We start from the raw sequence: 8,078 nt of genomic DNA, 5'->3' as shown, positions 1-8,078 counted from the left end.
ATAAAATTTTTGTAAAATGACAAAAAACATCCTCACCCATCCAAAGTGCCAGATTCCAGTCATCACCGCTAGAATATGGCTGGAAAATGGCGTTACGATGTAGACCGGTCGAATCTGACGGGTAAGGTGTCGGTATGGCCTTTTCCGACTAGATTCACCATGGATCTGGCCGGAAAAGGCTAGATCTATGGCAGATCTGGCCGTCGACAGCCGCAAAAGTCCAGATCTGGCCGTTGTTGACTATCAACGATGACCATTTCTTTGGCCGTCAGATCTGGCCCTTTTGGGTCAGATCTATTGTAGATTTGGTTGGGAAAGGCCAGACTGGTGAATTATCGGCTAATTCAGATCATGGATAGGCCGTTGTGATAGATTTTGGCTACCACCAATAGTGGTTGTCGGAATCTGGTAAGTATGGGTGGATGGGGGTGTTTTTGTTAATTTTTAAACTTTTTTCTAGGGATATTTAATGAAATTAATGAACTTAAAGGGTCTACAAGTAATTAAAAAATATACTAATACTTTGCAAATAACAAAACAAATAAGTATGTTGGGAATATGATTGAGAATATGGGCAAAAATAATAAAACAAACGACCCATTAATCTTCCTTTTTGAAATATTATTTTTTGTAAATTGACATTTAATAATAATAATAAAAAAAAAATATATCATCGACGCAGCCAGAGGCTGGCGCCACTGGCCCAGCAGATGGGGTTAAGTAAGCCTCTCTAAGGTCAGGGTGATCCAAAACAACTACTGTATATGCATTCTTGTGGCTGTCGATTGCATTGGGACGGACTTGCCTGATTTTCAATCCTAGTTTCAAGAGCTTGAGTAAGATTCAATAACTTTATCCCCTGTAGTAGCTCAGTAGCTGCAACTCCAGTGTAGTAGTTCTTTTCTTTTCATTTTTCATTTTTTTTTTCTTTTTTAGTTCTTTAGATTTAAAAAAAAAAAATCTTTGCCTTTATGAGTGGTTGAAAATTTTTTTGGTTGATTTGTTTTTCAACTTTTCCTTTTTAATTATACAACATACAATTACTGAGTTCTTGTTAACTCTACCAGTCATTCTTTGTTAAGTGTTCTTAAATTGAACGATTTGAAATTTGTCTTTTTTTTTTTTTTTTTTTAATATAATTTTGAAAAAAAATGTATCTTACTTTATAATTTCCCTATATATAATCGAAAAACCTTTACTTGATGCTGCAAACAAAGGGAATGTTGAATTTCTAACATTACTTTTTTTTTTTTTTTTTTTTTAATATAATTTTGAAAAAAAATGTATCTTACTTTATAATTTCCCTATATATAATCGAAAAACCTTTACTTGATGCTGCAAACAAAGGGAATGTTGAATTTCTAACATTACTTATTAATGAATATCCTGGTTTGATACTAAGAATTGACCATCATGGCGGGAGCGTTATTCATTATGCTGTTTGCTATCGTCAAGAGGACATCTTCAAACTCATTCATGAAATAGGTTCATTTCAGGATTTCATAGCTCCATTTACAGATAGGAACCGCAACAATATGTTGCATTTAGTAGATGAGAAAGTAAGTTAGAGAGTTCGATTTGCTAAGTTAGCTTGCGGGAGGAAAACACTAAGGGTAGAACAAGCTTCACAATAGTGAGCAAGAACCTTAAACACAGAGATTGTGAGGTTGAGTGATTAAGATCCCTTTAATCTAGTAAAACAGGTAGTCTCCTGTGAACGAAATCATTTTTAGTGAACCACGTAAAATCGATTGTTTATTGTGTGTGATTATGGTTTGCTTGTTGGTTGGGATATTGATGTCATTTGTATAACTTTGGTCCGTTAAATCCACTCAAACAAGGTCTTAAATGTATTCTGTGGGATAGTCCATAAGGTGTTCGACAAAAGTCCCAAGCGAACACAAGTGCACATTACTATGTTTTCGAGTGTGCTGTCAAAGTATATTACATATCTGACTGTAGTATTGGTATCATGTTATTCTGACTATGCTTTTATTGCTGTTGGTAATGACTTTGCATTGGAAAAATGAGTGTTGAGTATGAATTTGGGTGCAAATTTGAGCCGCTACGCTTGAAACTTGGTATGGAAATGGAAGTATACCAATTATAATAAGTGTATCAAAGCTTCATTTTACACAAAGGTCAACTCAGTATGTATGTATTAAACATCCACTATCAGTAAACCAATCATAATAAGTTATATCTATGTCAATTCTGAAAAAGATCCATTACGGGTTTAAGTCTTGACTTTTGAGTGTATGCATGCCAAGTTCTCTAATCCATATTTCCTTCTCTGCTTGACTGACTTTCAATACTCTCACAGCATGTCCATGCTCATTTACTTTACTCAGAAGATGAGCAGAGAATTGACTTCAAATATTTCCTCATCTACTGCTCTCTCCAAGGTAATTCTTTTTCTTTTCTTGCTCCATTTACCCTTAGCTTAGTGATACAATATTTCAGCATCATTTAACATACTTTATGCTACTATGAATTTTTTTACATTATTATTGCTGATTATTAATATATTTTTGTGTGTTTGTACAGAATTCATTTCCAGCTGTCAGTCTTAACATTAAACTTTGTTGGTTGAGTTATATTCATAGTTGGCATTTCAGGTTTGCTTCTGAGCTGAGAAATGACAACTGAAGGTAATTAACATACCCAGAACCATTCAATTACGAAATCTAAACTCAGTCATGTTATAGCTTGGGATGGAAATGGAGAGACGGCTCTTCATATATTGGCAAGGAAGCCTCTGGCATTTGTAAGTGAGAGTCAGCTTGGGATTTGGCAGAGGTGCGTTTACTCATTTTAGTGCGATTCCAATTGCTTCAGTAGCTTGTGTTCCTCTCACCTTGTTTGCCCTGCTCTAATTCCCTCTTTTTCTCTGATATGATTAGTCATTTAGACAAAGTCTAGTATTTTCTCTTGTCCTAGCCATCATTTCTTTTACGAGCTCAATCCAGATAATCTCCAGTGAAGTTAATAGGAAAGTGGATTCCATATTGTAACTAGTTCTGCCTATAACAGTACTTTCTTGAAAGAAGAAATTCTAACGGAGTATATAATATGGTTTGTATACCATCTTTTAACTTTGATTCTGACAACCTTGCATAGGACAATATATCTTCATATTTTGTCTCCTGCATCAATGAAATTAATGCTTCAAAAGCTAATTTGATATGAACAGGTCGTTAGTGGTGACCTATCTGCCTGCAGTTCCAAATATGTCTCCAGGTTCTCCAGAATGGATGTTATTTCAAAATTATTTAGTTGGGCTAACCATAAGTATAAGTACTACCATGATTTCTTTTCATCTATATGTTGTGTTTCAAAATGAATTTGAAGTGCAAACTAAGCATTTTAACCATGGTTGTCAAATCGAGTATCGTATCGTGTATCGAAAACCTAATTTTTTGAATCGTGTATCGCGTCTAATTTTTTTAATCGTGTATCGCGTATCGTATCATAGGATACGTCTTTTTAAAAAAAAAAAAATAAAATAATCAAAATTTTAAAAAAATTAATATCATTCCCAAGATTAATTAAAGAATTTTGTGGTATTATTGGTTTTAAATTAGAGTAATGTTACATTTACACCATTCTTTTACACCATTTTCATTACATCATGAAAATTAATCACAAAATTAAGAATTTATATTATTTTCTTTCAACCATTCATATCATTTCCAAGATCAATGATATCTCAACTTATATTATTATTATTATCATGTAAAATGGGTAACACGTATTACTCTTCACTTTCTCTATGCAAAATGTGTAAATTTAGACAGGTTTTAGTGAATCGGGTTGGGTGACCTGGTTTCGACCCGAATTTTTTTTGGGCCTTTGGCCTAATTTAATAAAGTCGTATCGATTTATATCGATATTTTTAAGGATACGAACGGATACGTATCGGATCGTATGATACATATCAACGTATCGAAAGGTTTAAGATACACTCTCTGATACGTATCGTTGGCGACCTATATCGAATCGTATCGTATGATACGTATCGGGTATCGTAGGATACTAACAACCATGATTTTAACACTGGTAAGAATTGAAACCTGTAGTAGCTTATTTATTTGTTCTATCAGCCAAGTAGTTTGCTTTCTGCATTTTACAGAAATGTGGATGTATTGAATGATATATCTAGTTTGTAGGTGGTTAATTACTTGAAAGTAGAAATGGTAATCTTCTTTGGGTCCTTCTGTATAAATTAGACCAATCAAGTCGTTTGCAGGGTTATTCTTACGTACATGTGGTCTAAAATTGGGGCTTTGTTTTGCCTTATAGTACCCAGTCAGTAGAAATCTTATAGCACTGTGATCTGATTATTGTAACAGAGAAGGCTTTTTTTATTTTTTATTTTTTTCCAATTATAGGAAGTGGGGATTCGGTTTGGTTTAATTGGACGTAAAATTTTACTCTTGAAATGGTGATTCATGGTATGAATCATGGAGAACTCTGAAAATGAGAACAAAGCAACATTCTATAGACTTGAAGTCTCTTTTGTGTGTAAAGGATAAGAAGCAAATTAAACCTCAACACTTTAAATTGTTTAGATAGCACATATCTATTATCATCGAGTTCTCTTTGGAACAGCTAATTGACTTGAAGTCTTTCTTTAGAATTTGTTCTATTTGTCAATTTGATCAAGAATGTTAAAATTATCTGGCATCCGTCTACCACTGCTTGAGCTAAATTATTGTTCTTTGTAAATTTTATTTTTATTTTTCTTTCTAAGTGTCAGTTAAAATCCTTGACAGGGGAGGTTAAAAGGAATTGCTTTACTGCTTATTTCTCCTTGTCGTCTTGCAGATATTTGTGATTTTGCATTCTTAAGAGTTAATTAGAGGCACCAACCGAGGGAACAACGCCTTTGTGTATGTGCAGAAATTTATGAACAAATTTCATCAAGGATTTAAGGGAAGCTGTTAAATGTTTGAAGAAATTTAGTTCTTTTTATGCAAATTCTGAAAGCGATACTCAAGGCAGAGAAACTAGGATTGAGGAGACTAAAAAGATGGGGCAACTACTAAGTCCACAGTGATGGATTTGACAATTGAAGACAAAAATTGTTTGTCTTACAAAAATTCCTTTTGTTAATTAATTCAAAATCTCAAATAATAGTTACAAGTTTTGGTCATCATGTAAAACCTGAAGAAAAATCAGCCCACGAAAAAGCCACCTAAAGTTCAACCTACAGGGAATCGTGACCATGGTTGTCAAATCGAGTATCGTATTGTGTATCGAAAATTTAATTTTTTTAATCGTGTATCACGTATCGTATTGTAGGATACGCATTTTAAAAAAAAAATTAATAAAATAATCAAAATTTTAAAAAAATTAATATCATTCCCAAGATTAATTAAAGAATTTTGTGGTATTATTGGTTTTAAATTAGAGTAATGCTATATTTACACCATTTTCATTACATTATGAAAATTAATCACAAAATTAAGAATTTATATTATTTTCTCTCAACCATTCATATCATTTCCAAGATTAATGATATCTCCACTTATATTATTATTATCATGTAAAATGGGTAACACGTATTCCTCTTCACTTTCTCTATGCAAAATGGGTAAATTTAGACAGGTTTAATGAATCGGGTTGGGTGACCCGGTTTCGACCCGAATTTTTTTTGGGCCTTTAGCCCAATTTAATAAAGTCGTATCGATCTATATCGATATTTTTAAGGATACGAACGGATACATATCGGATCGTAGGATACATATCAACGTATCGAAAGGTTTAGGATACACTCTCTGATACGTATCGTTGGCGACCTGTATCGAATTGTATCGTATGATATGTATCGGGTATTGTAGGATACTAACAACCATGATCGTGACAGAGATTAAAAAAAAAAAAAAAAATCACTGGGTACAAAAGAACCCGCTGAAGTTAAAGCTAGAGGAAGTCATGGCTCGGTGGCTGAGAACAAGAAAATGGCCACAAGAAACCACCTAAATTTCAAAGTCAAGAAATTTCTCTCTGCCTTTCCTCTGTTTCTCTCCTGTTTTTCTTGCCTTTTTCACACGAAACAAACACGAATCTTATCATTGCCCAGCTTTGTCACAACAGAAAAAAAAAAAAAGGAAAGAAAATATCATTTATGAGTTGTCTGTACCTTATAATAAGACAAATCGAAGAGATTTAACGTCTAAGGCTATGGATGGAACCATAACTCTCTTACAAATAAGAGTGATTGTTCTTATAATGAATGCTACTATATTTTCCCTTTATTAGTCTTTTTGAAAATTAAAAATACCAGAGAGTATTAGGATGAAATTTTTAATTTTTTAGTATAGAATATTACATATAGTCTGTGGACAACTTTATGTAATAAATCCACTTTCATGTATTTTAGTCATTATTTGAATATGCTTATATTGTTGTAGTGTGTCGTTAATGTCTATATGACTGCAAATTTTGTTTAACATCTGGAGGAATCTGAATATGCTTTGCCAATAGTAAAAATGGCTGCTACTGGTCACTTTTTTCCATTTTGACCACGGACTTTTTAAGAAGCAATAAACAATAACGAGTGATGCCATTGATAAATGAAACTGATATCTGACCATCTAAACATACAAATACCCCTCACATTTTCTGATTTCATCCCACACACAAATGCAATAAAAATGAAAAACCGAAAAAAGCTTTAAAAGAAGATAATATTTAAGCACTTGTCCTTAAATTCAACATCCAATAAAATTGCTGGTCATCAAATCAGAGGCAGTGATATGAGTTGGATAACCATTGACAAAGAATTCAGACAGGAACTTCACTCTCTAATCAAGGAAGAAATTACTGTGTATGAGGGTGCTTGCAGATCATGTACAAAAACCAGGAAATTCCTGTATTTTGGATCCGTCTCTTTCAATTCCACAAACCTTGACACAATATCTTCTTTCTATAGACCATGTTGTCACTGCTAGCCCCACTATCAAATGTCACTGCAAATAACTTACGATCTTATATCACAATCCATTTGACATGTCATTATAACCTCTGCACTCACATCTTCTATGTGAGAAGAATCAGTCATAATGAAATTCAAAATTTTTCGATTGCCAATCTTTATCAATAAAGTGTGTTGTCAAACACAAATACTCAGAATCAGCTGTAGTAGCCCACCCATCAGGTGTCCCCCTTTTTCACCCGATCAAAGTCATTCCACACAACAAATTTTAAACTGCTGGAATTGAAAATGACTGCATCTGACATATCCCTTGCATCAATCTGATCTTTAACACTCTGCATAAAAAACAAACGAAATCCATTATTTAACAAAATAAAAACCTGGTAATCATGGAATTAATACAACCTTCATTACGCCCTAAAAGAGCAGCAATGAGTACAGGACGCCAAAAACAGTCATTAAGAAAAATAGCTTCAGAAGAAAAATTAGAATAAGAATGTCAGGTACACTTTAAAAGAAGATTATAATGAAGCCCTTGTGATTGCCATTATTGCCAGCAAGCTTTACATCAGTGGCTTTAAAGACTCCACTGCTGAAATCCCTCAGTATCTTGGTGGAGAATTCATAACTTGCTATTTTCCTCAGATATCGCCACTTTTCTCCATCCACAGCGAAGATCCCATCACCCAATAGATCTGCAGAACAAAAAGTAAACAACTTTTGATATTAAGAAATCAACATAACAAAAAACAAAAAACAAAAAACCCCTTTTGGAAGGCGCAGTAGGGGTGGTCTTCGTTTTTAAGACACGGCTAGCTGGTGGTCGCCCGTTGGAATGCACGGCTGGCTGGTGGTGGTCGTCCGTTGGAATGCGTGGCTAGTTGGTGGTGGTGGCTCGTTGGAAGGCGTGGCTGGTGTGGTGGTTAGGGTTGCATATGTTTTGACGGAGAGAGATTTCATTAGGAGAAATTTTGATAGTTAGGGTTTGCAAAATTTGGGAGAGGATATGATTTGGGATTGAATAATTTTGCGAGGGATTTGATTTATTGTATATCGGCAAATTGGAAAAAGTTAGTTTGGAAAAAATTGTTTTTATTGTCTTTTAGCTTAAGAGCATTAAAAGTTAGGGTCCACTCGC

General features: G+C 33.9%; 2 long non-coding RNA genes across 5 annotated transcripts; one reads left to right on the top strand and one right to left on the bottom strand.

The window, feature by feature from the left end:
* The first annotated feature begins 694 nt into the window (after positions 1 to 694).
* LOC116140650 lies at positions 695 to 5,253 on the top strand. Of its 4 annotated transcripts, none has more exons than XR_004129666.1 (4): positions 695 to 836; positions 2,324 to 2,405; positions 2,619 to 2,799; positions 4,828 to 5,253. It is a non-coding gene; the product is annotated as an uncharacterized LOC116140650 (long non-coding RNA). The 4 variants fall into 4 exon arrangements; XR_004129668.1 differs by having other exon boundaries at positions 4,776 to 5,253; XR_004129667.1 differs by lacking the exon at positions 4,828 to 5,253 and adding an exon at positions 3,194 to 3,406.
* A 1,539-nt stretch (positions 5,254 to 6,792) lies between these two features.
* On the bottom strand, positions 6,793 to 7,991 carry LOC116140648. Its single transcript, XR_004129664.1, has 2 exons — positions 7,448 to 7,991; positions 6,793 to 7,275 (listed from the first exon to the last, which is right to left on the bottom strand). It is a non-coding gene; the product is annotated as an uncharacterized LOC116140648 (long non-coding RNA).
* Positions 7,992 to 8,078: the final 87 nt, after the last annotated feature.

Source organism: Pistacia vera, unplaced genomic scaffold (assembly GCF_008641045.1).
Source record: "Pistacia vera cultivar Batoury unplaced genomic scaffold, PisVer_v2 Contig374, whole genome shotgun sequence".
NCBI lineage: Eukaryota > Viridiplantae > Streptophyta > Magnoliopsida > Sapindales > Anacardiaceae > Pistacia > Pistacia vera.
This window is presented reverse-complemented; position numbering and strand designations above follow the sequence as displayed.